This window comes from Arachis ipaensis, chromosome B10 (assembly GCF_059453495.1).
Source record: "Arachis ipaensis isolate K30076 ecotype BB chromosome B10, ASM5945349v1, whole genome shotgun sequence".
Classification (NCBI taxonomy): Eukaryota; Viridiplantae; Streptophyta; class Magnoliopsida; order Fabales; family Fabaceae; genus Arachis; species Arachis ipaensis.
Window position 1 is genome coordinate 82599711 of NC_142435.1, and position 8970 is coordinate 82608680.

The 8970-nt window shown below is 41.8% G+C and overlaps 1 non-coding gene across 1 annotated transcript; it reads left to right on the forward strand.

Moving 5' to 3' along the window:
* Nucleotides 1–8235: 8235 nt before the first annotated feature.
* On the forward strand, nucleotides 8236–8343 carry LOC148580631 (small nucleolar RNA R71). The gene has a single exon (XR_015896337.1). It is a non-coding gene; the product is annotated as a small nucleolar RNA R71 (small nucleolar RNA).
* The last annotated feature ends 627 nt before the right edge of the window (nucleotides 8344–8970 follow it).

Genomic DNA, 8970 nt, shown 5'->3' on the forward strand with positions numbered 1-8970 from the left:
GAAGCTATAAAGCATCCTCCAGAAGATCATTCCGTCTTCCAATGCGACATCATTGATGAGACTGTAGCTGCAGTCCACGAGAAAGAAATAGAAGAGATGCACATGGAGCATGGTCCAAGTGTGGGGAAACCCTCTGAACACAATAAGGACACCTTGCCATTATCACTAGCTCCAGAAGATCCAGTGCCCAGTCAAGAGCAGAAATTGGAATTAAAGCCCTTTCCACCCCACCTCAAGTATGCTTACCTTGAGGATAATCAGAAGCTCCCAGTCATCATTGCAAGGGAACTCACTTCCCAACAAGAGGAGTAGCTGCTTAATATGTTGAGAAGACACAAGAAGGCCATTGGGTGGAGCTTGGCGGATATAGTAGGCATCAGCCCTCAAGTTTGTGAGAACAGGATATTTTTAGAAGAGAGAGCAAGGCCTGTCCATCAACCCCAAAGAAGACTGAATCCCACCATTTTGGAGGTTATTAAGAAGAAAGTGACCAGATTACTTAAGGCAGATATCATCTACCCCATCTCAGACAGTGAGTGGGTCAGCCCAGTACAAGTGGTACCCAAGAAGTCTAGAGTCACTACCGTGAAGGATGAGCATGGAGAGCTCATAGCAACTAGAGTGCAGAATTCTTGGAGGGTTTGCATTGATTACAGGCGCCTCAACCAAGCCACTCGTAAGGATCACTACCCCCTGCCATTCATTGATCAAATGCTGGATCGCCTGTCAGGTAAATCATATTATTGCTTTTTAGATGGTTACACAGGCTATTTTTAGATTCATATAGCTCCTGAAGATCAGGAGAAGACTACTTTTACATGTCCCTTTGGAACATATGCTTACAAGAGAATGCCTTTTGGCTTGTGCAATGCACCAGCTACTTTCCAAAGGTGCATGATGAGTCTTTTCTTTGATCTTATTGAGAGCTATATGGAGGTTTTTATGGATGATTTTAGCATATACGGTGATTCCTTTAGCCTTTGTTTGGATAGTTTATCTAGAGTATTAGACAGGTGTGTTAGTTCAAACCTTGTTTTGAATTTTGAAAAGTGTCATTTTATGGTCAAACAAGGTATTATTCTAGGACACGTTGTTTCTAATACTAGTATCTCTGTAGATCCATCAAAGATAAATGTCATTTGTAGTCAACCTTATCCCTCCTCCGTGAGGAAAGTTTGCTCGTTCCTTGGCCTTGAATGTTTCTACCGGAGATTCATCAAGGACTTCAGTAAGGTAGCATTGCCCTTATCCAGACTGCTGCAGAAGGATGTTGAATTTGAGCTGAGTGAGGATTGTATAGAGGCGTTTGATTAGCGGAAGATCACCTTGACTCAAGCTCCAATTGTGAGAGGACCAGACTGGAGCCAGCCCTTTGACATTATGTGTGATGCCTCCAACCATGCTGTAGGAGCGGTGCTGGCCCAGTGCACAGGTAAGGATCCTTTTGTAATTGCATATGCTTCAAAGACATTAGACGCTGCTTGGTATGCGAAATTGTTACTCAGGTTGTGAATTATTGTTCGAAATTGATTCCCTGGCGATGGCACCAAAAACGGATGCATAGAACCATGGTCTAAACATATCTTCACAACTTCGCATAACTAACCAGCAAGTGCACTGGGTCGTCCAAGTAATAAACCTTACGTGAGTAAGGGTCGATCCCACAGAGATTGTTGGTATGAAGCAAGCTATGGTCACCTTGTAAATCTCAGTCAGGCGGATATAAAATAGTTATGGAGTTTTCGAAATTAATACTAAAATAAGGATAGGAATACTTATGTAAATCATTGGTGAGAATTTCAGATAAGCGTATGGAGATGCATTCATTCCTCTGAACCTCTGCTTTCCTGCTGTCTTCATCCAATCAGTCTTACTCCTTTCTATGGCTGGCTTTGTGTAAGGATGTCACCGGTGCCAATGGCTACTTTCAATCCTCTCGTGAAAATGGTCCAAATGCTCTGTCATAGCACGGCTAATCGTCTGGAGGCATCACCCTTGTCGTTGGTTGCATCCTATTCCTCTCTGTGAAAATGGTCCGATGCGCTGTCACTGCATGGCTAATCATCTTGGAGGTTCTCGATCATACTGGAATAGAATTTACTATCCTTTTGCGTCTGTCACTACGCCCAGCACTCACGAGTTTGGAGTTCTTCACAGTCAGTCAATCCCAGAGTCCTACTCGGAATACCACGGACAAGGTTTAGACTTTCTGGACTCTCATGAATGCCGCCATCAATCTAGCTTATACCACGAAGATTCTGATTAACAGATCTAAGAGATACTCATTCAATCTAATGTAGAACAGAAGTGGTTGTCCGGCACGCGTTCATAGGGAATGATGATGATTGTCACGTTCATCACATTCAGGTTGAAGTACGAATGAATATCTTAGAAGCGAAATAAGATGAATTGAATAGAAAACAGTAGTACTTTGCATTAATCTTTGAGGAACAGTAGAGCTCCACACCTTAATCTATGGAGTGCAGAAACTCTACCGTTGAAAATACATAAGTAATGAAGGTCCAAGAATGGCCGAATGGCCAGCCCCCAAACATGATCAATAGATCAAAAGATAATCCAAAGATGATCCAAAGATTCAAAGATTCAAAGATGTCTAATACAATAGTAAAAGGTCCTATTTATAATAAACTAGCTACTAGGGTTTACAGAAGTAAGTAATTGATGCATAAATCCATTTCCGGGGCCCACTTGGTGTGTGCTTGGGCTGAGCTTGAAGTCTACACGTGGAGAGGTCATTCTTGGAGTTGAACGCCAGCTTTTGTGCCAGTTTGGGTATTGAACTCCACTTTGCAACTTGTTTCTGGCGCTGGACGCCAGAATTGGGCAGAGAGCTGGCGTTGAACGCCAGTTTGCGTCATCTAAAATTGGAAAAAGTATGGACTATTATATATTGCTGGAAAGCCCTGGATGTCTACCTTCCAACGCAATTGGAAACGCGCCATTTTGAGTTCTGTAGCTCAAGAAAATCCATTTTGAGTGTAGGGAGGTCAGAATCCAACAGCATCAGCAGTCCTTCTTCAACCTCTGAATCTGATTTTTGCTCAAGTCCCTCAATTTCAGCCAAAAAATATCTGAAATCATAGAAAAACACACAAACTTATAGTAAAGTCTAGAAATGTGAATTTAACATAAAAACTAATGAAAACATCCCTAAAAGTAACTAGATTCTACTAAAAACATACTAAAAACAATGCCAAAAAGCGTATAAATTATCCGCTCATCACAACACCAAACTTAAATTGTTGCTTGTCCCCAAGCAACTAAAAATCAAATAGGATAAAAAGAAGAGAATATACTATAAATTCCAAACTATCAATGAAACATAGCTCCAATCAGATGAGCGGGACTTGTAGCTTTTTGCCTCTTGAATAGTTTTGGCATCTCACTTTATCCATTGAAGTTCAGAATGATTGGCTTCCATAGGAACTCAGAGTTTAGATAGTGTTATTGACTCTCCTAGTTCAGTATGATGATTCTTGAACACAGCTATTTTATGAGTCTTGGCCGTGGCCCTAAGCACTTTGTTTTCCAGTATTACCACCGGATACATAAATGCCACAGACACATAATTGGGTGAACCTTTTCAGATTGTGACTCAGCTTTGCTAAAGTCCCCAATTAGAGGTGTCCAGGGTTCTTAAGCACACTCTTTTTTTGCTTTGGACCTTGACTTTAACCGCTCAGTCTCCAGTTTTCACTTGACACCTACACGCCACAAGCATGTGGTTAGGGACAGCTCAGTTTAGCCGCTTAGACCAGGATTTTATTTCTTTAGGCCCTCCTATCCACTGATGCTCAAAACCTTGGGATCCTTTTTATTTGCCCTTGCCTTTTGGTTTTAAGGGTTATTGGCTTTTTGCTCTTGCCTCTTGGTTTTAAGAGCTTTTGGCTTTTTCTGCTTGCTTTTTTTTTCCTTTGTATTTTTTTTCGCCTATTTTATTTTATTTTTTTCTGCAAGCTTTGTTCTTTGCTGCTTTTTCTTGCTTCAAGAATCATTTTTATGATTTTTCAGATTATCAAATAACATGTCTCCTAGTCATCATTCTTTCAAGAGCCAACATATTTAACATTCTTAAACAACAACTTCAAAAGACATATGCACTGTTCAAGCATTCATTCAGAAAACAAGAAGCATTGTCACCACATCAATATAATTAAGCTAAGTTCAAGGATAAATTCAAAACTCATGTACTTCTTGTTCTTTTGAATTAAAACATTTTTCATTTAAGAGAGGTGATGGATTCATAGGACATTCATAACTTTAAGACATAGTTACTAACTACTAATGATCATGTAATGAAGACACAAACATAGATAAGCACATAACATAGAAAATGAAAAAACAGAAGAAATAAGAACAAGGAATGAATCCACCTTAGTGATGGTGGCATTTCCTTCTTGAGGAACCAATGATGTCCTTGAGCTCTTCTATGTCTCTTCCTTGTCTTTGTTGCTCCTCCCTCATTGCCTTTTGATCTTCTCTAATTTCATGAAGGATGATGGAGTGCTCTTGATGTTCCACCCTTAATTGTCCCATGTTGGAACTTAATTCTCCTAGGGAGGTGTTGATTTGCTCCCAATAGTTTTGTGGAGGAAAATGCATTTGAGGCATCTTCGGGATCTCATGGTGATGAGCTTCATACGCCTCTTGAGCTCCATGAATGGGCTCTCTTGCTTGCTCCATCTTTTTATTAGTGATGGGCTTCTCTTCCTCAATGTGAATGTCTCCTTCTATGAAAGCTCCAGCTGAGTAACATTGATGGCAAATAAGATGAGGAAAAGCTAGCCTTGCCCCAGGAGAGGGCTTTTCGGCTATTTTGTAGAGTTCAAGGGAGATGACTTCATGAACTTCTACTTCTTCTCCAATCATGATGCTATGGATCATGATGGCCCGATCCACAGTAACTTCAGATCGGTTGCTAGTGGGGATGATGGAGCGTTGGATGAACTCCAACCATCCTCTAGCCACAGGCTTGAGGTCCAATCTTCTTAGTTGAACCGGCTTGCCTTTGGAGTCAATCTTCCATTGAGCTCCTTCCACACATATGTCCATAAGGACTTGGTCCAACCTTTGATTAAAGTTGACCCTTCTAGTGTAGGGGCGTTCATCTACTTGCATCATAGGCAAGTTAAACGCCAACCTCACATTCTCCGGACTAAAATCTAAGTATTTCCCTCGAACCATTGTAACGTAGTTCTTTGGATCCGGGTTCTTACTTTGATCATGGTTCTTGGTGATCCATGCATTGGCATAGAACTCTTGAACCATTAGGATGCCGACTTGTTGGATGGGATTTGTTAGAACTTCCCAACCTCTTCTTTGAATTTCATGTCGGATCTCCGGATACTCATTCCTTTTGAGCTTGAAAGGGACCTCGGGGATCACCTTCTTCTTGGCCACAACATCATAGAAGTGGTCTTGATGGGCTTTGGAGATGAACCTTTCCATCTCCCATGACTCGGAGTTGGAAGCTTTTGTCTTCCCTTTCCCTTTTCTAGAGGATTCTCCGGTCTTAGATGCCATCAATGGTAATGGAAAAACAAAAAGCTTATGCTTTTACCACACTAAACTTAGAATATTGCTCACCCTCGAGCAAGAAAAGAAAGAATTAGATGAAGAAGAAGAAGAAAATATGGAGAAGAGGGGGGGGAGGTGTGTTTCGGCCAAGAAGGGAAAGAGAGGGTTGTGTTGTGTGATAATGAAGAAGAATGAAGGACTATATATAGGGAAGGGAGGGGGTAAGTTTCAGCCATATAGGGTGGGTTTGGGTGGGAAATTGATTTTGAATTTTGAAGGTAGGTGGAGTTTATTGGGTAGGTTTATGGGGAAGAGTGGGTGGATGTGAGTGGTGAAGGGTTAATAGGGAAGAGGGATGGAGGTGATAGGTGAAGAGTTTTGGGGAAGAGTGTTTATTGGGAATAGAGGATGATTGAGAAGAGAGAAGAGAGTGAGTGGAGGTAGGTGGGGATTCTGTGGGGTCCACAGATCCTGAGATGATCCTGTGGGGTCCACAGATCCTGAGGTGTTCAAGGATTTACAACCTTGCACCAAATTAGGCATGTAAAATGCTCTTGCACACAACTCTGGGCATTCAGCGCCAGGTTGGTGCCCATTTTGGGCGTTCAACGCCCATTTGTTGCCCATTTCTGGCGTTGAACGCCAGAACCATGCTTGTTCTGGGCGTTCAGCACCAGCTCTTCTCCAGGGTGCAATTCTGGCGTTCAGCGCCCAGATGATGCCCATTTTGGGCGTTCAGCGCCCAGATACTGCCCATTTTGGGCGTTCAGCGCCAGAACCATGCTCTGTTCTGGCGTTGAATGCCAGGCAGGTGCTTCCTCCAGGGTGTGATTTTTCTTCTGTTGTTTTTGATTCTGTTTCTAAATTTTTCGTTTATTTTGCGACTCCACATGATCATGAACCTAAGAAGACATGAAAAACAAAAAATAAAATTAGATAAATAAACATTGGGTTTCCTCCCAACAAGCACTTCTTTAATGTCAATAGCTTGACAGTGGGCTCTCATGGAGCCTCACAGATGTGCAGAGCTTTGTTGAGACCTCCCAACACCAAACTTAGAGTTTAGATATGGGGGTTTGACACCAAACTTAGAGTTTGGTTGTGGCCTCCCAACACCAAACTTAGAGTTTGACTGTGGGGGCTTTGGTTGACTCTGCTTTGAGAGAAGCTTTTTCTGCTTCTTCTCCATGGATGCAGAGAGAGATCTTTGAGTTGTAAACACAAGGTTGTCCTTATTTAATTGAAGGATCAATTCTCCTCTGTCCACATCAATCACAACTCTTGCTGTGGCTAGGAAAGGTCTTCCTAGGATGATGGATTCATTCTCTTCCTTTTCAGTATCCAGGACTATGAAATTAGCAGGGATGTAAAGGCCTTCAACCTTTACTAACACGTCCTCTACTTGTCCATAAGCCTGTTTTCTTGAATTGTCTGCCATCTCTAATGAGATTTTAGCAGCTTGCACCCCATAGATTCCCAGTTTCTCTATTACAGAGAGGGGCATGAGGTTTATTCCTGAACCAAGGTCACACAGAGCCTTAAAGATCATGGTGCCTATGGTACAAGGTATTATGAACTTTCCAGGATCCTGTCTCTTCTGAGGCAATGTCAGTTGATCCAGATCACTTAGTTCATTGGTGAACAAGGGAGGTTCATCTTCCCAAGTTTCATTACCAAATAAATTGGCATTTAGCTTCATGATTGCACCAAGGAACTTGGCAACTTGCTTTTCAGTAACATCCTCATTCTCTTCGGAAGAAGAATACTCATCAGAGCTCATGAATGGCATAAGGAGGTTCAATGGGATCTCTATGGTCTCTAGATGAGTCTCAGATTCCTTTGGTTCCTCAGAGGGAAGCTCCTTATTGATCACTGGACGTCCCAGGAGGTCTTCCTCCTTGGGATTCACGTCCTCCCCTTCCTCTCTAGGTTCGGCCGTGTTGACTATGTCAATGGCCTTGCACTCTCCTTTTGGATTTTTTTCTGTATTGCTTGGGAGAGTACTAGGAGGGATTTCAGTGATCCTTTTACTCAGCTGGCCCACTTGTGCTTCCAAATTTTTAATGGAAGACCTTGTTTCATTCATGAAACTCACAGTGGCCTTAGATAGATCAGAGACTAAATTTGCTAAGCTAGATGGATTCTGCTCAGAATTCTCTGTCTGTTGCTGAGTGGATGATGGAAAAGGCTTGCTATTGCTAAACCTGTTTCTTCCACCATTATTAAAGCCTTGTTGAGGCTTTTGATCCTTCCATGAGAGATTTGGGTGATTTCTCCATGATGGATTGTAGGTGTTTCCATATGGTTCACCCATGTATTTTAACTCTGCTATTGCAGGGTTCTCAAGATCATAAGCTTCTTCCTCAGAAGATGCCTCTTGAGTACTGTTGGATGCAGCTTCATTCCATTCAGACTCTGAGAAATCATATTGACTTGCTGAGTCAATATTTTATTCTGAGCCAATATGGCATTCAGAGTATCAATTTCAAGAACTCCCTTCTTCATAGGCGTCCCATTACTCACAAGATTCCTCTCAGAAGTGTACATAAACTGGTTATTAGCAACCATGTCAATGAGTTCTTGAGCTTCTGTAGGCGTTTTCTTTAGGTGAATGGATCCACCTGCAGAAGTATCCAATGACATCTTTGATAGCTCAGATAAACCATCATAGAATATATCCAGGATAGTCCATTCTAAAAGCATGTCAGAAGGACACTTTTTGGTCAGCTGCTTGTATCTTTCCCAAGCTTCATAGAGGGATTCACCTTCTTTCTGTCTGAAGGTTTGAACATCAGCTCTAAGCTTGCTCAGCTTTTGAGGAGGAAATAACTTGGCTAAGAAAGTCGTGACCAGCTTATCCCAAGAGTTCAGGCTGTCTTTGGGTTGAGAGTCCAACCATATTCTAGCTCTGTCTCTTACAGCAAAAGGGAAAAGCATGAGCCTCTAGACTTCAGGATCTACTCCATTAGTCTTAACAGTATCACAGATCTGCAAGAATTCAGTTAAGAACTGAAAAGGATTTTCAGATGGAAGTCCATGAAACTTGCAGTTCTGCTGCATCAGAGAAACTAGCTAAGGTTTCAGCTCAAAATTTTTTGCTCCAATGGTAGGAATGAAGATGCTTCTTCCATGTAAATTGGAATTAGGTGCAGTAAAGTCACCAAGCATTCTCCTTGCATTATTGTTGTTGGGTTCGGCTGCCATCTCCTTTACTTGTTCGAAATTTTCAATAAGTTGTCTCTGGATTGTTGTAATTTAGCTTCTCTTAGTTTTCTCTTCAGAGTCCTTTCAGGTTCTGGATCAGCTTCAGCGAGAATGCCTTTTTCTTTGTCCCTGCTCATAAGAAAGAGAAGAGAAAAAGAAAAGAAGAGGAATCCTCTATGTCACAGTAAAGAGGTTCCTTATTGTTAGTAGAAGAAGAAAAGGAATAGG